Consider the following 16,584-nt stretch of genomic DNA (forward strand, 5'->3'; position numbering starts at 1 on the left):
AGGGAGGGGGCAGCCACAGCTGCTCTGGGCAGCCTGTGCCAGGGCCTCACCACCCTCACAGGGAAGAATTTCTTCCTTACATCTAATTTAAATCTTCCCTCTTTCAGTTTGAAGCCATTACCCCTCGTCCCATCACCACCCTCCCTGATCAGGAGTCCCTCCCCACCTTTCTGTAGCCCCCTTTCAGAACGGGAAGGTTGCTCTAAGGTCTCCCCGGAGCCTTCTCCTCTCCAGGCTGAACACCCCCAACTCTCTCAGCCTGTCCTCACAGGGGAGCTGCTCCAGCCCCCTGAGCATCTTCATGGCCTCCTCCGGACCTGCTCCAACAGGTCCGTGTCTGGCTTATACTGGGGGCCCCAGAGCTGAATGCAGGTTTTTCACCTTATGAGGGTACTCCTGTTATTCACCTAATGAAAGTTCTGTAGAAAATACATTTCTGGATTATTAAAAAAATTCATTAAGGTGTCCAAAATCTAATACTACTTTCTATCAGAAAACACAATATCCTGCCCAAATAACTTACACCTCTATATAAATGGGTTAATTTAGTTTTATTCTGATGCAGAAGTTATACAGAAAAGTTCTCGCCTTTAGTATGAAAACAATATATGAACAGGGGCAGGTCCAAGACTTGAAATTACACAGAAGTCAGAAGAACATACAAACTAACCAATTCAAAAAGGAGGATCAGTTTGTTGACTGAATCAATAAAAGCTGGTGAGACAATATACAGGGAAGATTACTTTCCCTAAACTGAATTCAAGATAACAGAATGATTTAAGAGAGACTCAAATCCCTTATGGAGGGATATTATATTTGGTCAAGGCATACTTTAAGCATTGAGCTTCTCTAAAACTCTGAAAATACTTTTTTCAGTCTTCTGGGAAGGAAGGTAAATCAAGATTTGGTCTGAATCCAGACTTTGTTAAAATTAAAAAGTGTTTTTTTCTGTTAGGTAAATAACATGTGATCAGGACATATGGTAAATAGTCACTAAGAAATGTTTACCTCATATAGATAAGATTATTGTGATTCCCACATTTCTGTATTTTCCTCTGTCTCTTTACTGGAGGAGCACAAGGTGCATGAGGCCAGGCCTGCCGATGTCCTGTCTAGGTTTGTGGTAATTTTGATATGAATTTGCTTTGAATCAATTAATGACTTTTTGTAATCAGGTTCATAAATATGGTGTCTGTTGGCAAAGATATGGGCCAAAACAACTACTTTTAATTACTGTCACAATGTATTTCCAGAGCATATATTTTAGCTACACAACAAAGACTTGGTTCTGTGTATTTCACTCTAAGGTTGATGTTTATCTGCCAAGAGAATATCCCATCTTGTGTGCTTTGTGTCTGATAGCTTTGATTTAACACTTTGAATAACATTTAATACCAGAGTGTTATTAAATTCTTCCAACAAATGATTCATATATCTGATGGGCCAAGAATTATTTAGTGTTCAGTGAAAAAAGTATTGAAAATGAATATATTTAGATGATCAAGTTTGATCATCTAATCATAATTTGATGATCAATCATGATTGATCATGGTCAATTCATGAGCTCAAAATAAGGTGAAATTTTCATCAACTATATTATTCCTGTAGATTATTTGCCATATGCCACAAATAATGCTTCTCCACTTTCTCTAAAATTAAAACATGTATTGCTGAAAAATAACGAGCGCATTAGTTAAGTATTGACAAAAGACCAGTACCCTAGTGATGGAAGCGGAGCCTCTCTCTCTCTCATTACTGATTGCAACTATTCACATGTCTTAATGCAAGCACCAACAAAAGTTGCCAAGAGTACTTCAATTAGTCTTTTATATTGACAAACACAGCAGAAGAGACTCTTGCTTATGAAAGTGTTCACCAGGTGGCACAACAGCTTTGCTTATATTAATGGAAAACTTTGTTAATAATTTGCAACTAACTTCTGCGGTCCTCAGATCACCAATGCCATGTGGAAGTAATAGTTGGCTACGATATGCAATCTGCTTTCAGAGCTAGTGCTAACATTTAGGATTCCAGTGGTGTGGGTTTTTTTTGGTGTTTGGTGTTTTTTTTTTTTTTTCCCCTTGCTTCCCTCTCTCTTTCATTATTCTGAACAGTGACGCATTTTTTGACATTTTCTAACCTACAAGTTCGGAAGAGGGTCTGCACTCAGACTGTGTGATGAACAACGAGCTATGGTTCACCTTGGTATTCTTGAAAGAGAGTCTTCTTTTGTTTCTTTACATTCAGTAATCATCCCTGTTTCTTGCACAGCTATGTTAATAGAAAAACACCCCTATGTACACGGAAGTATAGACAAACCAGCGGAACTGCATTTAAAGTAACTTAACCAGGTTTGTGACTGTCTAGTTCTTCAGGAAAAGGCCACCATTGTAGTCCCATTATGGCACCGTTGCCAGAGTTATTTAGCAGTTTTTAGCAACTGTTTAAACCACCTGTCCCATTTTGATGGCATACTTTCAGATGAAAAGGATATTAATTATTGTGGCAATTCAAAGGAAAGCTGACAAGCTGCAACTGGGACTTGGCTTTGCTTCTCAGAGTAAATCCAAACTAAGAACCTACGAGTCTTATGACATAATTAACTTCTTATTATTGCAGTCTTAGTATATGCAGGTGTTTATATTATGCAAACTATACAGAAGCCGAAGTATCTTGTTGCAAAGAATCCAGTAGCAAAATGAAATAGGATGTTACGAGATTTCAGAGCGAAGTGTTGTTTCACAATCCATTATGTGTCCAAAGGCTTGATATAGCTCTGGAAGATTTCAAAAGTTATGGATCATTGTAAGTCTCTGAAAGAATTCCATCATATAATATAGTGTTAGATTATGTTTATTAGCCAGGTAAGGGATCATCTAATAACAATCTCTGTAGCATTAAGTAATAATACTTCTCCCATCCTGCCATAGCACATGTAATATATGTTCAAACATACATGTGTCTGTGTAAGTACATGTATAAACGTATTAAAAAAAAAAAAAAAAGCATCTGGCATTCACACAGTGGCACTGATTTGTCCCACAGTGGCACTGATTTGTCCCAGACATGTTCTGTAAAATGCATCTTTCGACTAGCAAATACCAGAAACTGTGTGCCCAGGACAAATGATATGTTTTGATCCAACACCTTTTTAAAGAATGCATGGAATTCCAGCACAATTTCTTTGGGTCCTGAGTCCATTATTTCTCCATAGGCTTAAGCCCAGACTTGGAAAAGTGAGTGCAATGGGTGATTATAAATACTGAGATTACAGATGACTGTAATCAGTCAGTTCCCAGATGACTGGGATCATTTAATTAGGTTTCATATCAGCCATCGGTGCTTCATATAAAGTTCATTGTTATAGTCTCTGGAAAGGTAGCGTCTGGAAAGTTTAATTTCAAGTTTCTAACTGGAAATGAGCATCTGCAACTTCTTGGAGTTCTATCAGCTTCTCTGTTAGTTCTGTCTTATTTATTGCTTCTGTGACTTCAGTGTTAATTTTGCATTGAAGAAACCCTCATATCTTACAATTGTTTGGTTTTAATTAATTTTATCAATTTGCTAAGCCAGTTATTCCTTTTCCAACTGTGATGGAGAATCCATAGCAGGTAATACTGCAGCATGACCTACTTTCAATTTTTAGCTACAGGAGGAACAGAAAAGAACTAAATGTCGGCAGCAAGGGTAACATTTGTTTGGGTGGATTTAAAACCAAAATTTTTACTGGCACTAGAACTCTGCATTTAACAGCTCGCTGGACATTTCATGTCTATTACCCAGTGCCACTTAGAAATATACAAGCTGCCTTCTGCATCACAGTGCTTTTTCTCTTGAAGCTCTCCTCTGTGTTTTATTCCTACCGCCTAATAAGTACTTAAGAACTAATCTGGACTTGTATGAAAATAACCATAACAAAAATGAGTATATGTTGAGGAAATTAAACCAAAACCAAGAGTCCTACACTTACAGCTAACAATAGATAATATCTTTGTTCTCTGTCCATTTTAAGAAAACCAACTCTCTCTCAACCAGTTACAGTTTTAAAATAGTCGTGCTCTAACCTGTCTTGAACTAAAAGGTTAACATATATGTGACTTAGGAGATACGTCAAAACCTGTTTCCTCCTAAAGAGTGTAAAAATGAATAAAGAATAGAATATAATAGAGTAGAGATACATTAGAAATGTGAATTTCCCTCCTGCTGGGAGTAGCAATATTAGAAATGAGAGTTGCGGTCCTCTCTTCCCCACGGTTCCCAAATATAATGGGAGGATTGGTGGTGGAAATAGTTCAGAAGCCTAAAGTGTGCTGAGCTGGCTTTTTGAAGTGATGAATAGATAGCAGTTATGAACAACTGAGCACAGGCATAGAGCCAACAAATGTTTGAAATGGCAGTTCTGGATAGCATACAATGTATTCCATATGAGGGAAAGGAGGAAAACTTTCCAATGGAAAAATTGATCAACACCTGTATACTGCTGTGTGTTTTGTTCCTCTGCCTGAAATGCCAAGGGCTGGCCATTTGGATACACAAAATTTTGAACAAATGAACCATGCACCAGTTAGTTAATCCATATATTTCTGTGTTCCTTTTTAGTCAGTAAAAAATACTCGTTGAGATAATTATGTAATTAAGTAAAATGTTTTGTCATACAGCCTAAAAGAAAAATATGGCTGGCTTCCCACCTGTTCCTTCGGAACAACCTTGCAAATCTTATTAAATCCTTTCTCATTGAAATGCAAATGTGATGCAGTATAAGATGCCAAGTGGTTTTGCTCTTGACCAGTGAGTATCTTTCCTCTAGCCTGTGTTGGGTACACAAGAACACAAGCTCTAAGGCTGCAACCAGACCTCCAAAGGCGTCCAAGTACATGAAGCACTTCTGTTACTTGACACTATTCCCTAGTGGTTTATGAGCTTTATTTTGTCTTGGCTTGTGCCTGGAGGATGTTGTTAATTTCTCCAAAAGGAAAAAAAAAATAGTTAATTTATTGAGTTAATATTATCTTATTGGAAATTAAAGCCTGAAGACTTAATAGCTCTGAGTTAAGACTGACATTGATTTCTTGATCAGACTTACTACACTGAGGTTATATCAGTGGCTTCAAAGCAGTGGTAAAAGTAAAATAAGTGACTAGCTTCTGATGTTCTCAGTTGGCTGGTGATGATTCTCTACATTTATGGTTTTATAATGTAATATTGATCTATAAATACATGTCACAGCACTATATCATTATCATGACTTAGGATACTTTCCTATGTTCAGCATTCAGATTCCGGTCATTAAATTTGTGGGTTTTATAATGCCTTTACATTAATACTAGAGTTTTTGTGTTTAAGTTAATCCTTCCTTTTCTTTGAAAAGAAAAAAAGGGATGAAACGGAAAGAATACAGTGACTCAAATAATATTTTCTTGTGATATAAAGCTGATACCTCTTACTCTCCAAAGAAAACCATCTGTTGTGATACTGAGAGTGTGATGGGAAAGGTTCAATTATGACTGGCATAACCATCAGCCACAGACTTGTTGTCAGAGATGACTAAAATCGATACATACAAAATCTGGAACCCCACATAAACAGGGATTTTTAAGGTATTACTGCTTGTTGTTTACCTCTTTAATTAAATGTTGTCCTTCTTTGTCATTGTGAAAATATTTTGAAGAATAATATTGTAATTATAGAGGCACAAGCACTGGTGGTGCTGTAAGGAGAATAAAAGCGTCTGGAATGATGTTTCATATTTACGTGCATAATATACTTGCTGTCACGAAGAAAATGTGTTATGTTGTTAGGAATTACATTTATCAGCTTGTATTTTTTTTTATTTAGTTGTATATATATTTTTATCACACACAGCTTTTCTCCCACTTATCTCAAAAACCTATCCATCAGGTCTTGTGCTCTATACACAGTGTGGCAGACAAATTGATTGATCTCCAACAAAATACGACACAAAATATTGTTAAGATGCATTAAATATATCCAAAAAAGTTCACAGGTAAAGAGAAAATTGTTGTCGCTTATTTAATTTTGAGATATTTTTCACTTAATCACATTAATTACAATGTACTGTTCCTATATTTCATTGTGGTTTTTATATAAACATACATGCACAAAAGATAGAAATCAATATATGTGTATATATGCCATTTAAAGAACTGTATTGCATGTTAATTGGACAAAGTGCTATTTTGACAAATCTTGATTTCCTAGGATGTTTCGGTTTTCTTTAGTGCAAATCTTTACTAAAGAGATGACATTTGATAAAGCAGCAAATAGCTATTCATCTGAATGAGCCTAAACAAACCTATTATACATTACAGTGTATAAACACTCAACTGTTTTTTCATTTGTTTTTCTTTCAAAACAGACCTGCCAGAACCCAAAAATCCTGGACATCTCACTGGGAGCAGGACAAACAACATTTGAAATAGGAAACCCCTCTCCATGTGATTCACTTCAAGGAGATGTGACCCTTTAAAAGGCGAGCTGAAGCACGTCCTAATGTAAGCCACAGTATAATGGCCACCCTTCTCCTTTTTTTTAGGTGTTTAGTTCTTTGCTTCTTCCTTCAGTTACATGCAGAATCAACAAAACCCTTGTAGTCAGAGCCTCATCCAGTTTATACTGAGTAAGGATATATTACTTTTGTTAAGGCTGCACCAGTAAAATCAGAAATGCAAATAATCCAGGTGCTTAAAATGTATGAAAAGATCACACAGAATTTGTAATGAAGCTATTGTAAGTTTGTCCTGTGAACTTTAAACTGCAAAAGGAATTTATAATTATGATGTCTACCCATGTAACTTTTCAAATGAAGAACTGAGAGCGTTCAGCATTTATTAACTTGCTTTTGGCCAAATAGGACGTATCTCTCTCTAGGAGAAACCCATTTTGGTATGTTACACTTAAAAATGAAGAAGTTCTCTAGTATATACTGTATATTTTCAAGATACCATCTTGAAAAGAAAACACAGATAATTATGTGATCACAAACTGTAGTGCAATTAGAAGACTTTGATGAAAGATGTGATTGAAGTAATACAAGTTTTAATGGCAAAAAGAGCAGTTCTCTGCTCAAATGCATATTAATCATCACAGTATGTGTGCTTTGTCGACTGCTGATAAATTTATTCTTTCTTTCTTCTGTTCACTCTGAATAAACGTCTACTCCCAAATGCCACCCATAGCATTGAGCGGAAAGAACGAGTCCTCCTACAGTCTGACAGAATAGCATCCTCTACCCAGCGTAGATATCAGTAGTATCTTAAAGAATAGTTTCTAATGGCAAAGGGTTGAATAATGCTTGGCAGCAGTAGACAAAGCTGAGAAGTTTATGATCTTGGTGATTGCATTTGAGTGCAGATTTTAAACATTGTCACTCTCCCCCAGCATCCAGTATTTATTTATTTATTTATGTGGGAAAAAATGCTAAGCAAAAATCTGTGTTGTCACTGGTATGTCAGCACAAGATAGAAGTCTCAGAGCAGGGTGACTTCGTAAGAAGAAACATCCTGACTAAGAGGCAGGGCTCAGGACTGGAGGTATAGTTGTAAGCTAGTGCACTTCAGTGCTCTTAGCAGAAAAGCTGGTCTGAAACCCTGAAGTTGGAACAGATACAACACAGATCTGATCTGTAGATTTTTCTCCCAAATCTTGAATGTTTGGCTGTTGTGCTTTTGCATTTAGACAAAACCATGATGTTCCATTCTGTCCAATGTTGTCATATGTTTATGAGGAGAATTTCAAAGTCATCTGCAGACAATTCTCTAAAGATTTTTTTTCCTCTACAGAGTTTTTCACATTTTCTGAAATTAGATTTTACTTCTCATTTTCTTACTAGCTGTTCAGAGGACTGTTTTGAATTAACACCTCAGTCAATAGTATGTGTTCGAAAGTAAATGTTCCATAGAAATGTGAAAAAAGTATTTATTAAGCTCCCATAACAAGTGAATTGTCTTAGATCTGGGGGCTTATATTGTAGCCATTATGCTATATTAGAGAACAGTCTTAGCTGTGGGGAAAAGACAGAGACATCTGCAGTCTGATACAAGTAACAGAATTAAACACAATGGGAACATAGAGAAACCGGTAAAAATTATGCTGCTGTATGGCTCAGTGGAACTAAATGTTGCATAACATGTTCTTTGTTTTTTATTTTTGCGGTGCCTCACCATTCAAATTAATTAAAGAATCTTCCAGAATGAGGTGCAATGTTGCTTTGGAAAATATTGCTTTAGCAAGCTGTAATGGGCAACTCAGCACACTTCTGTAAAATAAGTCTGTAAACTTGTACCAATTACAGTTACTATGCTATAAATGAATTTTTAAAGTTCCTTATTTCTCAAAGCCATTTTGAATTCCCCCCATCATTAATGCTTTTGCATGCAGTTAGAGTAGCACATCACTGAAGTACATTTCAGTTTGTTATCAAAGGTTATGGAGAAATAGATGAAATTTCACACTGATTTTCTTTTTTCAATGGAAAGACGCTATCTTTTTCTGTGGGAAAATCTGTCTTATTTTACCCTAACCATCAGAAGAAAAGGCATTGAAGTCACCACACGGCATCATATCTGTAGCTGGTGCAATCACCCATTTCACCAAAGATATAACTAAACATCTGACCCCAACCTTTACGGTATGCTGATATCTAATCATTAGAAATTACATATACACACACAATGTGGATGAAGCTGTAGTTAAGAAAATATCTGGGCTCAGTAGCACAACAGACCAGAATCAAGTTACGGCAGCCATTTGGCACCTATTAAGGTCAGACAATAAAACAAATCAAGAGTAACATGCCACTTCAGTTTAACCTGAACTGTGATGAACATGGTATTGTATCAAGTGATGATTTTGTTCCAATGAAGAAATAAATCGTAGCTTTCATGAGGGGAAGATTCTTTCTGAATTTAGATTGGCAAAGAATCTTTCAGTTTACTGAAATAAGGATGTCTTACATCAACTGAGCATCAGCTGTCAGATTCATACTGGCATCTTTTCCCCGTTCAAGGTGGGGCACACGTAGGGGAAAAAGTAATGAAAAGAAAAGGTTACCGTTTGTAGACTGGAGTCACAGATGTCTGCTTACCCCAGAGAATGGTAATATCTCAGTAAAGAGAGGCTTGCACCATAAATAGTAAAGAGGAAAAGAGATATTCATAAGCATTTTAGCATGATTCATTCAAGCATTCTTAAGTGACTACCCACAAATATTGTGTAAAGAGGCAGAAAAGGAAAGTCCACTTTCTGGTCTGAAATATGCTGAAAGGAATATATGTGAGCATGAAAGATTTACACTGCACTGGAGTTAAGGGAATTTATGACTTACTCTTTAAAAGCTGCAATTTCTTTTCCTGGAGATGCGGGTAAGGTATTTAAGAGCACATTCTGGATAGGAACTTTTTTTTTTTTTTTGTGGTTAGGACTCTAAGGACAGATTAGAAGCTCTTAAAGGCCATCATGGTGGCCAGCAGCGAACCTACAGTTCCTTTCGTGTCTCAAACTACCCTCGTATTACCAAAGTTGAGTTGACTGACCAAATGATTAATTTTAAAGAACGTTGTCAGCTGTTCGTTCACAGAAAGGAGCTTTCACTTGGCATTTAGGATGCTTTTTATAAACTTCTCACTAGGAAAAGTATTTGATGCTCTATGCACAACCCCGTTCATAGAGCTGTCTGCCAGCAGGTGTAGGGACTGTCTGCTCAGCCAACCAGGCAGTGTGACCTCCACGTTCAAACCACTGAAAATGTGAGCACTAACTTACTGTGTGGTTTCTTCTTACTAAGGTTTTTGTAAAGGTTAAGCTGAGAATTGCCATGCTTGAGTGACAAAGGCCTTACAGAAAATTTGTCTACATATGAACTAGTCATCATGAACTCCTTTCTTTCACTAACAGAGAGGGCTCATCAGTGTGAAATTAATTGCCCTCATCCGATGGGGGCATGATTATTTTCCTTTGCTGACTCTGATGCAGAGCTAGGAGGGCTCGTTTAGATGTAGATGCCTACAGCTTAGATACCGAAGAAGAATCGTGTCTTCAACCTCATTGAACCTCAGCTCCTACATTGTAATTTTGAATTCATGTTTTAGTCTGATTTTTTAATACTATTTTTGTTTATAATTTAAATCATTATTTGATAATATGTTGTCTTCGGCCATTTGTGATAGCTTTAGTAGAATTATGGTTCTATACAATACTATATTTCTTTTTTACTGCTCTGGACCTGCTACCTGAAGGACCTATAACTAATTCTTCATCCACTGGAGGCTCATCAGCATGAAAAATACAAGAACAGTAAAGGTACCATGGCATCATAGCTGTGGAAGAGGAATTTAACATTTGCATTGTTTCTGAATATTTTCAAGCACATCTATACTTCCAGGGTAAGGAAAGTAGGAACTGGTTTCTCAGCACTTCTCACACCATCAGACTTTTTATGGCCTCCTTCTGCATCTCCACTTGCTGATTTGACCGGTAAAGATAAAGGCCATTCAGAAGACCAGATAAGGACCGGTACAAACCTTTTGAACACTTTACATTAATAACAGTGCTTGTACTAACGCGTGAAGTAAATCTTAGCTAAAGCAAAGGACGTCTCTGCTCTTCTGAGAAATGGTAGCACAAAATGTAGACCTCTCAGTCTTGATTGAAGGAATTACTTGAATCACTTATTTCCTCTCAGAGTCTCTCAATAGTAATGTGCCATTCAGCAGTGAAGGTAAAGTGGGAGAACACCACACTTCTGGTCCCCTCTCAGCCCAACAGTTAGCTGTTATCTCTCTTGCTTTATCTCCTTTCAGCGAATATTTACTTCAGTGCTTTCTTAGTAAAATTGTTTGTGGCTGTTGTTTCAAGGGTGCTAGAACTCTGGGTCATACCATTGTAGGCCTGTGTCTATGTAGTGCAATCAGCCTCTCTCGCTGTATTACTGATATCGCTACCTCTGTTTTCCTTGATGGACTAAACACGGAACTTTGATTTTTCTAGGACTTTGTGTGCTTCGTAGAAGATTCAGGGCAATGGACTTATTCAGCTAGCGCAAGGCTCGCTGCTTCCAAATTATAATTTCCATTCGATCACCAGTTATCAAACTTGTGATTGCGGGGTTTAGTGAGTTTCCTTGCGATCATCCCAACCTCCCTAACACTGATGTGTAATGCTCCACAAAGCTATGAAATAGTCTTTCTCAAAGCTGGCGTGCAAGGCGAACAAGTTAACGTGGATCAAAGCAAGCATGCATTTTATGAATCGTTCGCTTGAAAGCTGTGTCATATACAAACGAGTCCAGCTACAAGCCTTAGCAAGATTCCCTTTCTATCATAAAAATCTTCGCCTTGCCACTCTATTCTTGTGCAACATTTCAGAGAAAATCATTAGTAGGGAATCAGTTACATAAGCCTTAGAGAAGATCTTCTGTTGTTTGTATTCCACAGCCATTACTCTCATGGCTACAGTTCTTAGTATTTATAGGTGATGTTTCTAAAAAGTGTTCATTGAAAGTACTGACTAAGTCCCCTAGTGCAACATTTTTGGAAAGAACACAACCCACAGGATCTATAAGGGTACCACAGAGTTTTTGGTTTTGTTAATGAACTGGAATTTCAAGTCTTCAGGGGCAGAGAATGAGAACAAAATGTCTTGAAAGCAGAGGTCATTTGGGTGAAATTGAAAATCATTTAGTTTTGTAAGAGTGTATACCATGTTGGGTTGTATAATCCCAGAATTATAGAACAAGTGTAAAGAAAAACTATACTGTACACTATAGTCATGATTTATTTCATGTTATAAATAAAAATGACTGAAAGATTCAATTTTTTGTTCATCTTACCTAGTCAACATCTTACCCATGCTTTGTCCATTTGTTCACTAATCAGTGTCAGGTGGTTTTTATCTTCATTTACTTAAGTTGGCTGAACAATGGAACATTGATCACCCTAATCTTTTTGGTAATCTCTGTTTGACATTGTTCATCATTGTTTGCCTTCATCACCTACCATTTCAGACTGACATTGTTTATCTTTTCTCACCATGCATTTGTCTGGCAATCGTTGTCTAATATCATTAGTCTTGGTTCACTACTGTCCACTTAGCAATCATTAGCTGACAGAGTTCACCTCTGATTGGTCAACTGTCACAATTCGGTGCAAAAATGAGTAGGAATAACATTCTTGGATGTTTGGGAAATTTAAAGTGGAAGGGCAGACTCATGAAAGGGCTCAGAAAGCATTGTCTACCAAAACCAGAGAAGCTGAGGCCCTAGGTATGGCTTGAATTTGCACATGTGTCTCATGAACATTTGTATGTTCACACATACAGATGTAAAGCATAATCTGTTGGTTATGGTTCTGTTGGACTTTCAGCCTCAAGATGTTCTGCTAAGTCCAGTGTGAATATTTACATACCTACATACCTGAATGAGGGCCTTTGAATACACGCCCATGTTCAAAGAGCTAATTACACTGCTAACTATGGCCTGTGAGAATAAAAAAAAAAAAACAAAAAACCCACAACAACAAACCTTGAACAAACGACACAACTTAAATAGAGAAGCATATTTTTTCCTCTCTGGACTTTCAAGGTTATGTATACTTTCCATGATGAGAATGTGTCTATTAGTGGAATCTTTATTTAAAATTATTGAAGCAAGTCAAATTTGTTACTCAGAAAGCTAAGGTCTAGAACGTCTGTAATTTCATTTACTTTTAAAAAATATTTTCAGGACTCTAACACAACTTTTTTTGATGTTGTTGTTGTAAATTCTTTTGGAACTGCTTTTAGTTTTTAGAAATTGAATGTGGTCAATACCTTGGAAAAAGCCTTGATTAGGAGTTTTCAGACACCTTCAAAGTAATTTGAAATTACTTTACAGCAGTTGTAGTGATGACTGTTGTTGGATAAGAAAGGAGGCCAATATATTTCAGAAATGTCCTTGTTTCATTACATAAGAAGTAAAAATTATATATAGCTAATCACACTGAGTCAACACAAAATGCATATGCAAGTCAAAACTACCTGCTGTCATTCTTCGTTGGAAATGAGTCTAAACCCAAGCCAGAGTCCTGACATATTTCACTACCACCAAAAACATGCTGAATGTGGGTAAATCTGCTGCTTGAAGGTTGAGCAATGTCTTGGCGAGGCAACAATTAAACATGTAGTTAAGAAATATCTGAGCGTGTCTTGCTATTTGAGTATGTATAACAGAAATTTCCTGGTTAGCATTCAGTTTTCTCTCTCACAATTGCCAGAAAAGTGCTAAATGAAGTGGCTCCAAAATCTTGGAACTGTAAATTGTACCTCATCTCTGTAAAACAAAGACTAGCTGACCCCCATTTCTTTAAGGTTACCCTCATGATGAAGTTGATGACAAGTCACAAAGCCTTAGCTGAGCTATGTTAACAACTTTGCGTATCTTTATATCACGACAAATAGTGCCAACTACTTCATCTTGGCTACACTGAGAAGTAGAATAAGTTTTCTTAACATTCGATGTGGAATGAAACAGAATGCAAAGGCATCCGTTGTTGAGGAACTTATGTGTTATCCTTTTAAAAGGTGAGATATGACAGTTTGAGCTCTGTTGTTATTTGCTTGAGCGTTGTTATTTTACACAAAATCGTATCTGTGTCTTGTGTTGAACTGTCTGTACAATTTTTTGGTATATTTTTCTTCTGTAGTAGCCTAGAAATATAGGTCAAAATTTCATCTTCGTAAATAAAAGGACTTTTCTGGGGCATTTATGTATACTGTATACATGCTACAGACTTTCTATTTTATATGAGTCATTCTAAATATAAATAAGCAGACTTGGAAGACCTGAAAATAATGAATAGACTTGATTACTTTTCAAATGTGATATGCCATTTATTATCTAATAGTTAAATATAGTTCATATTGTTGATTTGTGCTGTGACTAAATCTGAATAGGTGTTAGACGATTTAGGAAGTTTCAGACACCAAAATCCTGTTTTTTCTTAAAAGGAAAATAGTTTCCATAAAGATCTGAATATACAAATGTGTCCAAATCTTTTAAACCAGCCTCTAATTTAATTTGTGAGAAAAAGGATTTAGTGAAAGTAAGAGTGCACATTTGCTTTCTAATATAAAGTAACCTAATTTAAATCAGGGTTATGCAATTATACTCTTGTTTATATTTGAACAGGTAATAGGGTGATTTTAGAGACTGAATCCAAATTCATACAAATAATGAAAAATTAATCCATTTTCTTCATTTCTATTCATTTTAAGGTAGGCATCATATCTCTTGAATCAATCTGTCATTTCTACCAGAACTGAATCCCCTGACTGCTTTTGCTGCAAGCGTGCTGAACGATGCGGAAGCTAGCCCTGCGTTTGCTGGTGCGACATTAGCTGAAACGTTATTTTAATTCCTGAAGTGACTGTCATTATCACCTTAATTATCTACATTTATACGTAGCAGTAAATCTGTTCTCATGTTCTGCAGGCAGCAAGTATATAGAAAATGTAACAGAAAAAAAAATATTTAAATGTCAGAAAATGATCAATAAGTTGAACACAATTTCACAGAATATCTTTGGGGTCCATTAATCAGTAAGTTAGCCTTTGTGCCAGATGCAGTCATACGAGATGAAAAAAAAGAAGTTGCATTGGTTGATATTTTATGTCCTTTACACTAGAAAGTGCACTAAAGGTTATTAAATAACAAATACCTCAATGTCCACCAAGTATAGTGTCAGGAACTCTGGGCTCATCATAGGATAAACTTCATTCTGTTATAATCTTATTCAGTTCTCACCTCATTTTAAAACCTTCTTTTCTCTAGCAAAGATTAAGTTCATAGCTATGAACGGCTCAAGATGGTCTAAACTGCAGAAGAAGGTTGTCTGAACTTCCTGATCCTAAAAATCTTTACAGGTAAGAATGTCTGGAGGACACATGGACACCCCTTGAGAGGTTGTGATAGCTACGTATTAACGCTGCATATTCATGGCCAACTGAGTGATCAAAGCAATCTGTTTTCAAAACGAAGCTAGTATTTTGGTCATCGATTTCTCTTAACACAACCAGTTAAAAGACTATATTATCTGATACCTCTCATTGTGTTCACCTGTATCACCCAAGCAATTTAGCCTCTTCACTTAGTCTCCTTAGTGGTAAAGGTCAGGATACTTAGTGGGACTTAGTAGTCACTGGAGCTCCTACAAAAGTGAGTCTTCCTGCTCAGGCTTAATATTTGTGATGACTTCAATGTCTTCCACTGCACCTGCAACAGTATTTTATATGTTTTCTTATGCTTTACATGCAATGACCTCCTCACAGGGCTTCACTGCTTACAATTGTCACCACAGCTAGATACCATTGTCGCTGGATTACCTCAGTGTTTTGATCTGTCATTGAAGGTAAGTGCATAATATGTTTGGTACTGTAAGTAATGACATTCACAGTCTCTCAAGGCAAGAGAAAACATAACTTTGTTCAGCAGAACAACAAAAGTAGGTCATCATGCTAGTTTTGCTTTTATGTCACATTAGCTATTTCCCTTCGCTAGTACACGTCGCATTTCCTTGTAATAAACGTCCTTCAAGTGTGAAAAGTAGCAACTGTTGGAAAGAATGATTTTCTTCCCTTAGATGAAGCTGACTTCAGTTTTGTCAGAGTGGAAGTTGATGACGTACCCACAAGACCACTCCTTGTTTAAAATCATTTCATATGCTGATTGTGGGTGTGCTGAGTGCTGCAACAGGCCCTGCGTTCTCGTTCAGTTTCATTGCAGATGAAGGGCAGGAAAACTGCACAGTTTTTACAGTGGTGGTTTCTGCTGATGATCCTGTGATGCTGCCTGTGAAAGACAGTGTAAAAAACCCATTGTGTATAGGATAAACAAATGGGTAACACAAACCATGTCATTTCTCGTAGCCTGGAGATTATGTGACTGGGAGAAATTTCTTTCACACGCAATGGGAGCTTCAAAGAAGAGTGATGTAGTGTAATACAACTTATAATGGGGCTGCGAAGACAGTACATATAATTTTTTTTTCTGATTGAGCCCATGTTGTTGTTCTGATGGAGCCCATGAGCCCATACCAGTGTGTTCACACTGGTATGTTACTGAAGTGAGAAGAAGATTGTAATTGATAGTGAAATAAGTTTTGTTCTTCTGTCTATAAAATTAGTATTTCACCCCAAATGTCTTAGAGTCGGTGATGGCTTTCCTGTTCCTTTGGTTCACTTTGAATTACACCCAGCTAAAGAAATCTTTAAATAATGTTAAAAGAATTAAAACGCTCATTTCTCAAAAGCATCAAGGATAGCAGACAAACAATTTTATCAGTATATAAAGAAATTAGGGTAGTTTTTCTCATTAGTTCTACCAAGCCTGTTAATTCTGTATCGTTATAATAATTCTCTATCTTCAAGTTCTTGTTAGTAACACCTTTTTTTTTTTTTCTCCTTCTTTTACTTTATTATTTTTCTTCTTTTTCTTACTACTACAGAGATTGAATGACCATGTAATATTGTTGCCATAGTGAATGTTGTCTGATATCAAGGGTCTGACAATCAGGAGTTATGAAACTAAATGATGTG

The sequence above is a fragment of the Leptosomus discolor genome, chromosome 7, assembly GCF_034619465.1.
Source record: "Leptosomus discolor isolate bLepDis1 chromosome 7, bLepDis1.hap2, whole genome shotgun sequence".
Taxonomy (NCBI): Eukaryota; Metazoa; Chordata; class Aves; order Leptosomiformes; family Leptosomidae; genus Leptosomus; species Leptosomus discolor.